Raw genomic sequence first — 16822 nt, 5'->3', positions numbered from 1 at the left:
CACAACACGTATCGCACCCACCAAAATTGTCGATCAGTAGCGTTTCGGTGTGGCGAGTTATAACGCTGCACGGATGTGCTGACCTCCACATCTCGAACACGAGACAATCACCGCTGACCGCTACTTCCTCGTGGGCGACTTTTGAGGGACGCACTGGGCCACCTCTTCACTTTCGTGGATGAAACTGCGCAGCCGCATCGAACAGCGTACATAGAGGAGCTCTCAGAATGAGAGGATATTCGGCCAATGGAGTGGCCTGCCCGTTTCTCCTGCTTACATCTCATCGAGCACACCTGCGATGCCTTGGGGACATGTATTGCAGCATGTCCACATGTGTAATGACCACCCAGCGCTTGTCAACCACACTGGTGCAGCAATGGTAACCTCCTCCCTCCCCCCCCCACCCCCACCCCACTACAAGAACTGCTTAATTGCTTGCCAACCTTGTGCTGGCACCAGCACTCTAGGTGGCAAAGAAATGGCGAGACGATCGGTAAGAGACGCCAAAGTTAGAGAGCCTAACAGGAGAGAGACCAATGACAGACTTGCAAGAAACGTGCCTCCAACGCCCTATCGACCGCCAGTATTTAGATCGCCACCGTGGACCAGAGGGCCAGTCAGTCAGTCATCCAGTGACTCACCGAGTCTCCAGTCACAGCACAGTTGGAGTCGCAGTTGCAGTTAGATCTCCCTCTAGCTCAGAAGTCAGTCAGTACCTAGTGACCAGAGCAGTGTTGCAAGGTGGCGTGGTCTCCTGACCTTCATTCCTTACATTTTCCGTCCTCACAATCGTATTCTGCACATCAAGACGCTTCATTCGAACCCAAACTCGATAAGGTAGGGTCAGTTTTGCATGAATTCATGTAAGTGATATGCAGATCTAATAAGTAAATCGCAAGTGCGCACCGAGGTTGAAAAAGTCGAGGCTGGCATACGCAACATGACGGCCACAGGAATTTTCGTTCTAAAGAGGCAACCAGCCTGCTGGGAGGTGCATCCCTTCAGAGGGGTGGGTCAACACACAACTACTTCGGCTGGAACGACCGCCCAGAGAGAGGACAGCTTTTGCCAGAGCGAAGGGATAACGACCCCCGTGTTCGACTTAAAAGCAAATTCCGCTACATTGTGTGGAAACGCCTAGAAGACGCATTTTTTGATGGACCGACTGCGTAGTTACAGAATTCTCAAAGGAGGACAGTATACGCCTAAAGGCCGGTTCCCACTAGGGCTGCCGCGCGTCAAAACCGCGCGTCAGCGGCGTGGTTGCCATGGAAACGGCGTCAGCGGCACGGCGCGGCGGGCTCTGCGTCGCGGTTTGCCCATGTCGAACCGCTTCCGCTGCCGCGTGACGCGCCCCAGGTGCGCGCCGCCAATCACAGAACGCGCTGAGTGTGACGTCAGGTACGCAACCCCGGGCCACAAGAACTTTCGCCGAACCGCTGGCGCGGACGCGGCGGCAGCTATGAAATACTTATCATCCGATTCCAAGGAAACTATTCGGTAGAAAAATTTGATTCTTGGGCATGTTACAGCCTGATATCTTCTCTCGATAAAGGACCGAATTTCTTTTCGTTATTCGTCGTGGTTACTTGCTGTATCGCATTTACGTAAACCTTTACACGAAATTTGAATGAGTGTGCAGAGGTAAAAACGCATTGCGTGGACTTTGCGTACAGTTCATTTTAGATAATACATTATTGTGTATGAAATTTAGTCAACATATCGAAATTGTATTTAAAGCTGAGAGCAGAACGATAGCTATCACCGTTCTCGAGATATTGAATGATATGTCGGCAGACGGGCTGTGCCGTGAGCGCGCGCGGGTGGCTCGCGACGTGACCGATACTTTCGTCCTGTTCGTCGTAAACCATGTGGTTGTATCAACTGCAAATTTCGTAAACAGTTCAAGAAATCAAAACGTGTTTTTTTGCAAACGATAACTTGTAAAAACTCATGTATTTCGTCGCATGATAAATATCCAAAATCTGTTTAACTACCAAGATATGAAAGAAACTACAGTTTTTTCGGAAGGGTTAGATGTATTTTTTTAAACAGCACTTAATAGCATGTGTAATGAGAAGTTAAACCGAGACTAATTTGCTAGTATGTCATAAGATGTAATTTGATAATTATCTACAGCTATTAATTATTTCCTTTGGAAGTAACAAACGTTTTTTTCTTTATCCAGTGTACTTTCTTGGTTCAAGATGCGTTTCGCCTTTTACTTTAAGGCATCTTTGGTGGAATCTAGAATGATTCAGTTTTGTTTTGATATGTGATACTTGCAGATTACACTCCTGGAAATGGAAATAAGAACACATTGACACCGGTGTGTCAGACCCACCATACTTGCTCCGGACACTGCGAGAGGGCTGTACAAGCAATGATCACACGCACGGCACAGCGGACACACCAGAAACCGCGGTGTTGGCCGTCGAATGGCGCTAGCTGCGCAGCATTTGTGCACCGCCGCCGTCAGTGTCAGCCAGTTTGCCGTGGCATACGGAGCTCCATCGCAGTCTTTAACACTGGTAGCATGCCGCGACAGCGTGGACGTGAACCGTATGTGCAGTTGACGGACTTTGAGCGAGGGCGTATAGTGGGCATGCGGGAGGCCGGGTGGACGTACCGCCGAATTGCTCAACACGTGGGGCGTGAGGTCTCCACAGTACATCGATGTTGTCGCCAGTGGTCGGCGGAAGGTGCACGTGCCCGTCGACCTGGGACCGGACCGCAGCGACACACGGATGCACGCCAAGACCGTAGGATCCTACGCAGTGCCGTAGGGGACAGCACCGCCACTTCCCAGCAAATTAGGGACACTGTTGCTCCTGGGGTATCGGCGAGGACCATTCGCAACCGTCTCCATGAAGCTGGGCTACGGTCCCGCACACCGTTAGGCCGTCTTCCGCTCACGCCCCAACATCGTGCAGCCCGCCTCCAGTGGTGTCGCGACAGGCGTGAATGGAGGGACGAATGGAGACGTGTCGTCTTCAGCGATGAGAGTCGCTTCTGCCTTGGTGCCAATGATGGTCGTATGCGTGTTTGGCGCCGTGCAGGTGAGCGCCACAATCAGGACTGCATACGACCGAGGCACACAGGGCCAACACCCGGCATCATGGTGTGGGGAGCGATCTCCTACACTGGCCGTACACCACTGGTGATCGTCGAGGGGACACTGAATAGTGCACGGTACATCCAAACCGTCATCGAACCCATCGTTCTACCATTCCTAGACCGGCAAGGGAACTTGCTGTTCCAACAGGACAATGCACGTCCGCATGTATCCCGTGCCACCCAACGTGCTCTAGAAGGTGTAAGTCAACTACCCTGGCCAGCAATATCTCCGGATCTGTCCCCCATTGAGCATGTTTGGGACTGGATGAAGCGTCGTCTCACACGGTCTGCACGTCCAGCACGAACGCTGGTCCAACTGAGGCGCCAGGTGGAAATGGCATGGCAAGCCGTTCCACAGGACTACATCCAGCATCTCTACGATCGTCTCCATGGGAGAATAGCAGCCTGCATTGCTGCGAAAGGTGGATATACACTGTACTAGTGCCGACATTGTGCATGCTCTGTTGCCTGTGTCTATGTGCATGTGGTTCTGTCAGTGTGATCATGTGATGTATCTGACCCCAGGAATGTGTCAATAAAGTTTCCCCTTCCTGGGACAATGAATTCACGGTGTTCTTATTTCAATTTCCAGGAGTGTATAAAACAGTTCACATCTTTTTTTACGTGAATAAATGATTACTCTGAACGGAATGGACAGAGTCTTGAAATGAGGATATAAGATGAACATCAACAAAAGCAAATCGAGGATAATGGAATTTAGTCGAATTAAGTTGGGTGATGCTGATGGAATTAGATTAGGAAATGAGACACTTAAGGTGGTAAAGGAGTTTTGCTATTTGGGGAGCAAAATAACTGACGATGGTCGAAGTAGAGAGGATATAAAAGTAGACTGGCAATGGCAAGGAAAGTGTTTCTGGAGAAGAAAAATTTGTTAACATCGAGTATAGATTTAAATCTCAGGAAGTCGTTTCTGAAAGTACTTGTATGGAGTGTAGCCATGTATGGAAGTGAAACGTGGACGATAAATAGTTTAGACAAGAAGAGAATAGAAGCTTTCGAAATGTGGTGCTACAGAAGAATGCTGAAGATTAGATGGGTAGATCACATAACTAATGAGGAGATATTGAATAGAATTGGGGAGAAGAGAAGTTTGTGGGACAACTTGACCAGAAGAAGAGATCGGTTGGTAGGACATGTTCTGAGACATCGAGGGATCACCTATTTGTTATTGGAGGGCAGCGTGGAGGGTAAAACTCGTAGAGGGAGACCAAGAGATGAATACACTAAGCAGATTCAGAAGGATGTAGGCTGCAGTAGGTACTGGGAGATGAAGAAGCTTGCACAGGATAGAGTAGCGTGGAGAGCTGCATCAAACCAGTCTCAGGACTGAAGACCACAACAACAACAACTGATTACTTACAGTGAATCGAGTTTTTGGCGAACATCTGCGTTTCCCCTTGCCTGGTCACATGCTGGATGTTGAACTAAAACTTAGATTATGGAACATAAGCACATTTTCATGTTCGCTCTTTTTTCTTCTGTCGCTAGCTGTAGACATTTTACCGAAAACACTGATTTGAAGTCATAACTACAGTGTGTTCACCTCATGTCCCTCCCTGTTTGGTTTGTTTATGTGCATGTTGCCAATCTAAAGAATTATATGCTGAAAACTAATGTTTGTTTATTTCTGTCCTCCTTATATCTTTATGTGTGTGGCTAGCCAGTGATAGTTATAGAAAGTTGAAAGAGAATGCAGTAGTTGTCAGACAGTGATTGAAAGATTTGGTGTTTAGCTGATTTCAGTTTTGGTTTAAATGTTTTGTGGAGAAGTGCATGGAATAGTAAATTCACTGCTTGCATTAATCGATAAAATAGCAGAATAGCATTTCAACAGATGATTATTATCAGAATACTATCACCCAACCCCTTTGTCCTCACTCTTTGACGCCTCATAATATGTCCTGTCAACTTACCCCTCTTGTAGTCAAGGTTGTGCCGTAATTTCCTCTTCCTCTTCCTGCTCTATTTAATTCCGTTCCTCTTCTTTAGTTACACGATCCTCATATCTAATCTTCAGCATTCTTATTGATCACCACGTTTTGAAAGCGTCCATTGTCTTCTTGACAGAACTGTTCATAGCCCACGTTTCACTTACATACAAGGCTGCACTCCACACAAATACCTTTGTAAAATAGTACCCAATCATTAGAATTTATATTCGATGTGAACAAATTTTCTTTTTCAGAACGCTTTTCTTGCTATTCACAGTCTTCATTTTATATCCTCTCTACTTCTGCCTTCTCAATTACTGCATCCCTTGCAAGTCATTGAAGTCTTAGAAATGCAGTTTGGTTTCTGTACAAGTTGTAGATAATCTTGTGGCCCTATGTTTTAGAGCTTCAAAGAATGTTTTAATTAAGATTGTCAAAATCTTTCTCTAAACATGCAAATGCTATAAGCACAGTTTCGCAGTTCTTCAGTGTGTCTACTTAGCTAAGTGATAGGATCAGTATTGCCTTGCGTGCTCAGACATCTCACAGGAATCTAACATTGTGCTTATGTTAGTTTGTACAACCCCTCCCCCTCTTCTCTCTACATATTCCTTCCACTTTCTAGCCTTCTCTTATTTGCTTAGTTCTGGCGTGCCAAATGAGTCCTTGACAGTTGCTTCTCCTTTGAGCAAAGTTTTCTTTGTTCTTTCTCATTTTCATTCCCCTGTTTTCCAAGTGCAAAATCGGGTTGCAATTTTGGACTTTCTGTCAACGTCATGTTTAGACATTTCTATTTCCCATGGCCTACTTTATTTGCTGCATTTTTATATATTTCCCTCGTGTCAAATTTAATATATCACGTTTTATCTAACGATTTCTACTGTACCTTCTTCCCGTTCACATACTCTGCTGCATTCACCACTTTTTCTCTCAAAGATATCCATTCGTATCCTAGCGGATTCCTTTCTCTGTTTCAGTCAGTCGTTGCATTACGGTAACTTTATAAGATTATCGAAAATCTGTGGGTCTTGACTTATTCAAGTTCCATTTCCTTAATTTGCTACCGTTTATTGTCTCTTTAGTTGTAAACCGCAGCTCGTAACCAATAAATTATTGTAGGTTTGCGTCAGCACCAGGAAATGTCTTATAATTTAAAATTTGGTTTCGAAAACTTTGTTCCAAGTATGTATTATTCTTTCATGATTCTTAAGCAAGGTGCTGGCGATGATTACATTATGCTCTGTGCGAAATTCTATCAGGTGGCTTCCACTTTCATCCCTTCCCCCAAGCCTTTGTGTTTTTAGTGTTTTCCTGTACCTGCTACCGTATCACACTTTAAATTTTTGTCTCGCTTAGCTATCTGAATAATCTCTTTTATCGTATATTGTTTCAATGTGTTAGGAGATAGTGAACAATCATGAACGGTAGTCATGAAATCTGTTTATGTTGAAATGAGAAAACATGAATAATGAAATATGTGAAAGAGTACATTGTACAGAAAATGAAAAATTGGTATGTCTTCACCCAACTTCGTCTTTCCTTCATGTATGTGTAAGATATAGTTATTCAAACATACCGGTCGTTTCTGTGGGTCCCACCCCGTACCTCAGTGGCTGTCCGTCATTGGCTACCGCTAGCGTCTGCCGCTTCCAGATGTGAACGCCAATCCCGCGAGCCGCCGCGTCAAAGCGGAAAACGCTTGCCGCTGCCGCTGCCGTTGCCGCACGCCGCGCTGCCGCGCTCCAGTGGGAACCGGCCTTAACGCAGATGCTACATATTTCCGCATTCGTCGACTTAAATGGAACATCTACATCTACATCTACATCTATACTCCGCGAGCCACCTTACGGTGTGTGGCGGAGGGTACTTATTGTACCACTATCTGATCCCCCCTTCCCTGTTCCATTCACGAATTGTGCGTGGGAAGAACGACTGCTTGTAAGTCTCCGTATTTGCTCTAATTTCTCGGATCTTTTCGTTGTGATCATTACGCGAGATATATGTGGGCGGTAGTAATATGTTGCCCATCTCTTCCCGGAATGTGCTCTCTCGTAATTTCGATAATAAACCTCTCCGTATTGCGTAACGCCTTTCTTGAAGTGTCCGCCACTGGAGCTTGTTCAGCATCTCCGTAACGCTCTCGCGCTGACTAAATGTCCCCATGACGAATCGCGCTGCTTTTCGCTGGATCATGTCTATCTCTTCTATTAATCCAACCTGGTAAGGGTCCCATACTGATGAGCAATACTCAAGAATCGGACGAACAAGCGTTTTGTAAGCTACTTCTTTCGTCGATGAGTCACATTTTCTTAGAATTCTTCCTATGAATCTCAACCTGGCGCCTGCTTTTCCCACTATTTGTTTTATGTGATCATTCCACTTCAGATCGCTCCGGATAGTAACTCCTAAGTATTTTACGGTCGTTACCGCTTCCAATGATTTACCACCTATGGCATAATCGTACTGGAATGGATTTCTGCCCCTATGTATGCGCATTATATTACATTTATCTACGTTTAGGGAAAGCTGCCAGCTGTCGCACCATTCATTAATCCTCTGCAGGTCTTCCTGGAGTACGTACGAGTCTTCTGATGTTGCTACTTTCTTGTAGACAACCGTGTCATCTGCAAATAGCCTCACGGAGCTACCGATGTTGTCAACTAAGTCATTTATGTATATTGTAAACAATAAAGGTCCTATCACGCTTCCTTGCGGTACTCCCGAAATTACCTCTACATCTGCAGATTTTGAACCGTTAAGAATGACATGTTGTGTTCTTTCTTCTAGGAAATCCTGAATCCAATCACAAACCTGGTCCGATATTCCGTAAGCTCGTATTTTTTTCACTAAACGTAAGTGCGGAACCGTATCAAATGCCTTCCTGAAGTCCAGGAATACGGCATCAATCTGCTCGCCAGTGTCTACGGCACTGTGAATTTCTTGGACAAATAGGGCGAGCTGAGTTTCACATGATCTCTGTTTGCGGAATCCATGTTGGTTATGATGAAGGAGATTTGTATTATCTAAGAACGTCATAATACGAGAACATAAAACATGTTCCATTATTCTACAACAGATTGACGTAAGCGAAATAGGCCTATAATTATTCGCATCTGATTTATGACCCTTCTTGAAAATGGGAACGACCTGCGCTTTCTTCCAGTCGCTAGGTACTTTACGTTCTTCCAGAGATCTACGATAAATTGCTGATAGAAAGGGGGCAAGTTCTTTAGCATAATCACTGTAGAATCTTAAGGGTATCTCGTCTGGTCCGGATGCTTTTCCGCTACTAAGTGATAGCAGTTGTTTTTCAATTCCGATATCGTTTATTTCAATATTTTCCATTTTGGCGTCCGTGCGACGGCTGAAGTCAGGGACCGTGTTACGATTTTCCGCAGTGAAACAGTTTCGGAACACTGAATTCAGTATTTCTGCCTTTCTTCGGTCGTCCTCTGTTTCGGTGCCATCGTGGTCAACGAGTGACTGAATAGGGGATTTAGATCCGCTTACCGATTTTACATATGACCAAAACTTTTTAGGGTTCTTGTTTAGATTGTTTGCCAATGTTTTATGTTCGAATTCGTTGAATGCTTCTCTCATTGCTCTCTTTACGCTCTTTTTCGCTTCGTTCAGCTTTTCCTTATCAGCTATGATTCGACTACTCTTAAACCTATGGTGAAGCTTTCTTTGTTTCCGTGGTACCTTTCGTACATGATTGTTATACCACGGTGGATCTTTCCCCTCGCTTTGGACCTTAGTCGGTACGAACTTATCTAAGGCGTACTGGACGATGTTTCTGAATTTTTTCCATTTTTGTTCCACATCCTCTTCCTCAGAAATGAACGTTTGATGGTGGTCACTCAGATATTCTGCGATTTGTGCCCTATCACTCTTGTTAAGCAAATAGATTTTCCTTCCTTTCTTGGCATTTCTTATTACACTTGTAGTCATTGATGCAACCACTGACTTATGATCACTGATACCCTCTTCTACATTCACGGAGTCGAAAAGTTCCGGTCTATTTGTTGCTATGAGGTCTAAAACGTTAGCTTCACGAGTTGGTTCTCTAACTATCTGCTCGAAGTAATTCTCGGACAAGGCAGTCAGGATAATGTCACAAGAGTCTCTGTCCCTGGCTCCAGTTCTGATTGTGTGACTATCCCATTCTATACCTGGTAGATTGAAGTCTCCCCCTATTACAATAGTATGATCACGAAACTTCTTCACGACGTTCTGCAGGTTCTCTCTGAGGCGCTCAACTACTACGGTTGCTGATGCAGGTGGCCTATAGAAGCATCCGACTATCATATCTGACCCACCTTTGATACTTAACTTAACCCAGATTATTTCACATTCGCATTCGCTAATAACTTCACTGGATATTATTGAATTCTTTACTGCTATAAATACTCCTCCACCATTGGCGTTTATCCTATCCTTGCGGTATATATTCCATTCTGTGTCTAGGATTTCGTTACTGTTCACTTCCGGTTTTAACCAACTTTCCGTTCCTAATACTATATGCGCACTATTTCCTTCAATAAGAGGTACTAATTCAGGAACCTTGCCCTGGATACTCCTGCAGTTTACCAATATTACGTTAACTTTTCCTGTTTTTGGTCTCTGAGGACGGACGTTCTTTATCAACGATGATAATGTTCTCTCTGGTAAGCCGTCAGGTATTTTATCGTTTCGCCCAAGGGGGGGTCCCTCTAACCTAAAAAACCCCCGTGTGCACGCCACACGTACTCTGCTACCCTAGTAGCAGTTCTCCCGTTTAAAGAGAAACGCTGACTGGCGGAATATTTCTGACGCAAAGAGCCAGAGGGGTGATGGAAGACAGCGAATGATATACCGTTGCAATTTTTCCAGAAAAAGGGGCCGTTCCGTTGTCGCTCTCGGAGCGGGAACATGTAACGAGAGCGATTGCGCTCGTACGTGTACGCAAAGAGTGAGGAACAAAGTCTCTCCTCAGTGGTTCGCTGGGAGAGCACCTCTGCCGTTAGCGAATCAGAGTGATACAGTCAATATTAAGTCGCTCGCGATTAAGCGTTGTTCACTGTGTTGGCGACCAGACGTATTGTGTAGCGTGAACACGGACAGAGTACTAGTTAAACGCCTGTGAGCGAGTATTGAGTGGCATCGCGGTGGACTGGTCATCTGGCCGGTGTACCACGCCAATAGTTAGACTAGGGGCGGATAGGAGTCCTTGACTTCATCGAGGCGTAGGGAGAGTTTGATTGCCGAAGGTCAATCCAGATAGAAAGAGACAGTTCTGTTATTTGTCAGCAGCGAGCGACGCAGGCAGCAGTAGTCGCAGCTCACGGTATTGTGCGCTATAGCGTATGCGAGCCCCATCTGTCCTCCACAACAGTACACTCCATTACATTTCTCATGCGACAGCCTTGACCGTACCTATAAAAGTTATTCAAGTTGTGTACGCACGGCTCTCAGCCATTCTGCCGAGTAAATAACATTTTTAAAGGAAAGGGAGAAAAGAAGCTTTCCATACTTCGTAAAATAATAGCATTCCTATCCATGAGAGGCACTCTGCTGTTCCGAAAAGAACCCGGAAATTTTTTTATTTTACAAGAAAAAGTTTCACTTGATTTCTCAAAAGTTTTTTTGCAACAAATATTTTTCGTTCGTTTAATTTTTTTTTTTTTTTTTTTTGATACACTAACTAGCAATACTCCAGTACCCAAGTATTCCACTAGTTACGTAAGAATATAGTATATTTTTGTGTCTTTTTCTTACAGTGGACGACTCCAGAAGATATTTGTTGCTGAATGTTTTTCAAGCAGTTCTTGTTGGTACATTAGGAGCGTCTGTCTGACTTCTGTAGTAGTGTGAGGTGGGAATTGTTTCTTGCGGCCGACCGGTGGCCGTGCGGTTCTAGGCGCTACAGTCTGGAACCGCGTGACCGCTACGGTCGCAGGTTCGAATCCTGCCTCGGGCATGGATGTGTGTGATGTCCTTAGATTAGTTAGGTTTAAGTAGTTCTAAGTTCTAGGGGACTGATGACCTTACAACTTAAGTCCCATAGTGCTCAGAGCCATTTTTTTTTGTTTCTTGCGGGAGCCAAAGGGTACTTGTTGGATCAATCCATTGCGGAACTTGACAAAATAAAACCCACACACTCACAGTGTAGTTAGGGACTTGTACTTCACGAGCACTGAGGCTAACGTGGACTATTATGGAAGAGCTTGTACCACAACATCTGGACTATCTTAAGTAACTTCTTGTTCTTATGAATAAACATCCCTGTCAATACACGCGAGGAGTTTGTGTTATAGAAAGAGGATACCGGCAATCAAAGAACATCCTCTCCTTGCTTCCCATGGTACAGTGAAAACGAGACGACACAAAAAAACTTGTGGCCAGCATGCAACCAGATTGTAGGGCATTGACTGCCGTCTGTGGAGGTCACACCCCCCTCCTCCCCCCCCTAAAATGGTTCAAATGCCTTTGAGCAGTATGGGACTTAACATCTGAGGTCATAGGTCCCCTAGAACTTAGAACTAGTTAAACCTAACTAACCTAAGGACATCACACACATCCATGCCCGAGGCAGGATTCGAACCTGCGACCGTAGCAGTCGCGCGGTCCCGGACTGAAGCGCCTAGAACGGCTCGGCCACAGGGGCCGCCCCCCCCCCCCCCCCATTAAAACCCATGTCACCTCCATTGTAATGCCCAGGCGACCTTTATAAACCGCAGTGACTTCAGTGTAATTATTGTCTTTGAGTAAAAGTGTCGTTTCCGTTCGTCTCATTGCATATTTCCTTCAGCTACCTTGTGGAGCGTACTGTAGCAGTTCTTTTCAAGTAAGCACCGACTTCTATCGAACTCGATGCTTGGCAGTGACACATGATGCGAAAATTACTTTCGTCCTCAAATTTTGCGCACCAGTATGAAACTTTCCCGTTTTGAGACAACACAAATACATCGTTTCTCCTTTTCAGCATTTTTTTCCGACTGAAAATATTTTATACACTCCTGGAAATGGAAAAAAGAACACATTGACACCGGTGTGTCAGACCCACCATACTTGCTCCGGACACTGCGAGAGGGCTGTACAAGCAATGATCACACGCACGGCACAGCGGACACACCAGGAACCGCGGTGTTGGCCGTCGAATGGCGCTAGCTGCGCAGCATTTGTGCACCGCCGCCGTCAGTGTCAGCCAGTTTGCCGTGGCATACGGAGCTCCATCGCAGTCTTTAACACTGGTAGCATGCCGCGACAGCGTGGACGTGAACCGTATGTGCAGTTGACGGACTTTGAGCGAGGGCGTATAGTGGGCATGCGGGAGGCCGGGTGGACGTACCGCCGAATTGCTCAACACGTGGGGCGTGAGGTCTCCACAGTACATCGATGTTGTCGCCAGTGGTCGGCGGAAGGTGCGCGTGCCCGTCGACCTGGGACCGGACCGCAGCGACGCAGGTATGCACGCCAAGACTGTAGGATCCTACGCAGTGCAGTAGGGGACCGCACCGCCACTTCCCAGCAAATTAGGGACACTGTTGCTCCTGGGGTATCGGCGAGGACCATTCGCAACCGTCTCCATGAAGCTGGGCTACGGTCCCGCACACCGTTAGGCCGTCTTCCGCTCACGCCCCAACATCGTGCAGCCCGCCTCCAGTGGTGTCGCGACAGGCGTGAATGGAGGGACGAATGGAGACGTGTCGTCTTCAGCGATGAGAGTCGCTTCTGCCTTGGTGCCAATGATGGTCGTATGCGTGTTTGGCGCCGTGCAGGTGAGCGCCACAATCAGGACTGCATACGACCGAGGCACACAGGGCCAACACCCGGCATCATGGTGTGGGGAGCGATCTCCTACACTGGCCGTACACCACTGGTGATCGTCGAGGGGACACTGAATAGTGCACGGTACATCCAAACCGTCATCGAACCCATCGTTCTACCATTCCTAGACCGGCAAGGGAACTTGCTGTTCCAACAGGACAATGCACGTCCGCATGTATCCCGTGCCACCCAACGTGCTCTAGAAGGTGTAAGTCAACTACCCTGGCCAACAAGATCTCCGGATCTGTCCCCCATTGAGCATGTTTGGGACTGGATGAAGCGTCGTCTCACGCGGTCTGCACGTCCAGCACGAACGCTGGTCCAACTGAGGCGCCAGGTGGAAATGGCATGGCAAGCCGTTCCACAGGACTACATCCAGCATCTCTACGATCGTCTCCATGGGAGAATAGCAGCCTGCATTGCTGCGAAAGGTGGATATACACTGTACTAGTGCCGACATTGTGCATGCTCTGTTGCCTGTGTCTATGTGCCTGTGGTTCTGTCAGTGTGATCATGTGATGTATCTGACCCCAGGAATGTGTCAATAAAGTTTCCCCTTCCTGGGACAATGAATTCACGGTGTTCTTATTTCAATTTCCAGGAGTGTAATTTGCGACTGGCGTCGGCTGCACTGGCAAAATCCATCAGAGTTGGCTGGTCGGTCGTAGCAACAGAGACAGAGGCTTTGCCGATGACCGCCTCGGGTTCCTCTGCAGCCGTTCCCGTCGTGCGTGGTGCCGCACCTCACACGGCGACGTGAGGGAAGCTGCAGGCAGAGCCGCCAGGGTGGGGCCGCTGGCGGGAATCGAGGCCGGCGGATGCGACCCTCCGCGGAGCGCTTCGCTGCCACTGATCCGGCCCCCTATCCACTCTCGCGAGGTCCTCCGAGTGACGCAGAGCGGCCCGGGCCCGTGGCCTGGCCCCCGCACGCCCCTCGTCCTCGGCGATGGACGATCGACCTGTGACGTAACTCGCCGGCCGGCGAACGCGGAGGCAGCGCGGGTCAACAGCCCGCTGGTCCGGCTCGTGTGCACAGTGGCCGGTGCGGACGAGGCGCAATACGACACAATCTTCGCACACGTTCCTCTCAAATGGTTCGTACAAAAATTAATAGGAACAGTGAGGTTCTGCTGAGTGACGTCAACGAAACGCATCTGATCTGAGGTTCGACTACGTCGTGCCAGAGATCGGCAGCCAACGTAGGTTACACCGTTTATAAATTTCAACGGAACTCATTCGGATTGTCATTGATTGATGGAGTTGCTGGATGTCCTCTTGAGGGTTATACTGCCAAATTCTGTCCAAGTGGCGCCTTAGAGCGTCATAATGCCGAGAAGGTTGGAGCACCTTGCCCATAATGCTCGAAACGCTGTCAACTGGCGAGAGGTCCGGTGACCGCGCTAGCCAAGCACGGACACAGGCGGTAGAAATTCTCGCCAAGTGCGGGCGGGCATTATCTTGCTGAAATGTAAGCTTCCCCCATGAACCATGGACCTTTCCGTTGGTGGGAGGCCTGCGTGGCTCAGCGATACAGATGGCCGTACCGTAGGTGCAACCACAACGGAGGGGTATCTGTTGAGAGGCCAGACAAACGTGTGGTTCCTGAAGAGGGGCAGCAGCCTTTTCAGTAGTTGCAAGGGCAACAGTCTGGATGATTGACTGATCTGGCCTTGTAACATTAACCAAAACGGCCTTGCTGTGCTGGTACTGCGAACGGCTGAAAGCAAGGGGAAACTACAGCCGTAATTTTTCCCGAGGACATGCAGCTTTACTGTATGGTTAAATGATGATGGCGTCCTCTTGGGTAAAATATTCCGGAGGTAACATAGTCCCCCATTCGGATCTCCGGGCGGGGACTACTCAAGAGGATGTCGTTATCAGGAGAAAGAAAACTGGCATTCTACGGATCGGAGCGTGGAATGTCAGATCCCTTAATCGGGCAGGTAGGTTAGAAAATTTAAAAAGGGAAATGGATAGGTTAAAGTTAGATATAGTGGGAATTAGTAAGTTCGGTGGCAGGAGGAATAAGACTTTTGGTCAGGTGATTACAGGGTTATAAATACAAAATCAAATAGAGGTAATGCAGGAGTAGGTTTAATAATGAATAAAAAAATAGGAGTCCGGGTTAGCTACTACAAACAGCATAGTGAACGCATTATTGTGGCCAAGATAGACACAAAGCCCATGCCTAATACAGTAGTACAAGTTTATATGCCAACTAGCTCTGCAGATGATGAAGAAATTGATGAAATGTATGACGAGATAAAAGAAATTATTCAGATAGTGAAGGGAGACGAAAATTTAATAGTCATGGGTGACTGGAATTCGATAGTAGGAGAAGGGAGAGAAGGAAACATAGTAGGTGAATATGGATTAGGGGGAAGAAATGAAAGAGGAAGCCGCCTTGTAGAATTTTGCACAGAGCATAACCTAATCATAGCCAACACTTGGTTCAAGAATCATAAAAGAAGGTTGTATACCTGGAAGAATCCTGGAGATACTAAAAGGTATCAGATAGATTATATAATGGTAAGACAGAGATTTAGGAACCAGGTTTTAAATTGTAAGACATTTCCAAGGGCAGATGTGGATTCTGACCACAATCTATTGGTTATGAACTGCAGATTGAAACTGAAGAAACTGCAAAAAGGTGGGAATTTAAGGAGATGGGACCTGGATAAACTGAAAGAAACAGAGGTTGTAGAGAGTTTCAGGGACAGCATTAAGGTACGATTGACAGGAATGGGGGAAAGAAGTACAGTAGAAGAAGAATGGGTAGCTCTGAGGGATGAAGTAGTGAAGGCAGCAGAGGATCAAGTAGGTAAAAAGACGAGGGCTAGTATAAATCCTTGGGTAACAGAAGAAATATTGAATTTAATTGATGAAAGGAGAAAATATAAAAATGCAGTAAATGAAGCAGGCAAAAAGGAATACAGACGTCTCAAAAATGAGATCGACAGGAAGTGCAAAATGGCTAAGCAGGGATGGCTAGAGGACAAATGTAAGGATGTAGAGGCTTATCTCACTAGGAGTAAGATAGATACTGCCTACAGGAAAATTAAAGAGACCTTTGGAGAGAAGAGAACCACTTGTATGAATATCAAGAGCTCAGATGGCAACCCAGTTCTAAGCAAAGAAGGGAAGGCAGAAAGGTGGAAGGAGTATATAGAGGGTTTATACAAGGGCGATGTACTTGACGACAATATTATGGAAATGGAAGAGGATGTAGATGAAGATGAAATGGGAGATAAGATACTGCGTGAAGAGTTTGACAGAGCACTGAAAGACCTGAGTCGAAACAAGGCCCCGGGAGTAGACAACATTCCATTAGAACTACTGATGGCCTTGGGAGAGCCAGTCATGACAAAACTCTACCATCTGGTGAGCAAGGTTAATGAGACAGGCGAAATACCCTCAGACTTCAAGAAGAATATAATAATTCCAATCCCAAAGAAAGCAGGTGTTGACAGATGTGAAAATTACCGAACTATCAGTTTAATAAGTCACAGCTGCAAAATACTAACGCGAATTCTTTACAGACGAATGGAAAAACTGGTAGAAGCGGACCTCGGGGAAGATCAGTTTGGATTCCGTAGAAATGTTGGAACACGTGAGGCAATACTAACCTTACGACTTATCTTAGAAGAAAGATTAAGGAAAGGCAAACCTACGTTTCTAGCATTTGTAGACTTAGAGAAAGCTTTTGACAACGTTAACTGGAATACTCTCTTTCAAATTCTGAAGGTGGCAGGGGTAAAATACAAGGAGCGAAAGGCTATTTACAATTTGTACAGAGACCAGATGGCAGTTATAAGAGTCGAGGGGCATGAAAGGGAAGCAGTGGTTGGGAAAGGAGTGAGACAGGGTTGTAGCCCCTCTCCGATGCTATTCAATCTGTATATTGAGCAAGCAGTAAAGGAAACAAAAGAAAAATTCGGAGTAGG

The sequence above is a fragment of the Schistocerca nitens genome, chromosome 9, assembly GCF_023898315.1.
Source record: "Schistocerca nitens isolate TAMUIC-IGC-003100 chromosome 9, iqSchNite1.1, whole genome shotgun sequence".
Taxonomy (NCBI): domain Eukaryota; kingdom Metazoa; phylum Arthropoda; class Insecta; order Orthoptera; family Acrididae; genus Schistocerca; species Schistocerca nitens.
This window is presented reverse-complemented; position numbering follows the sequence as displayed.